We start from the raw sequence: 305 nt of genomic DNA, 5'->3' as shown, positions 1-305 counted from the left end.
TCACCCCCGCCGCTCCCCCCATCGAAGGCGCCCCCGCCCCCCCCTGCCCCATCGCCACCCTCCCCCAAGAAATCCTAACACACATCCTCACCGACCTCGCGCTCCTCGACCCGGCCTCCTTCCTTCGCAGCGCACAAACCTGTAAGCGGTTTGCCTATCTGGTCGCTAGGGAGGATCAGATCTATAAACGCGTCTGTTTTGGGCGCGAAGTCGGGTATGGGGGTATGCATTATAGCTGGCAACTCGAAGTCAGCGGATCCCCCCTCCCCACCACACTCGGCACCCTCGATTCCTTCCCCGCCGAC

This window comes from Pseudogymnoascus verrucosus, assembly GCF_001662655.1.
Source record: "Pseudogymnoascus verrucosus strain UAMH 10579 unplaced genomic scaffold scaffold_99, whole genome shotgun sequence".
In the NCBI taxonomy this organism is placed as follows: Eukaryota; Fungi; Ascomycota; class Leotiomycetes; order Thelebolales; family Thelebolaceae; genus Pseudogymnoascus; species Pseudogymnoascus verrucosus.
Note: the sequence above shows the minus strand (reverse complement) of the source record.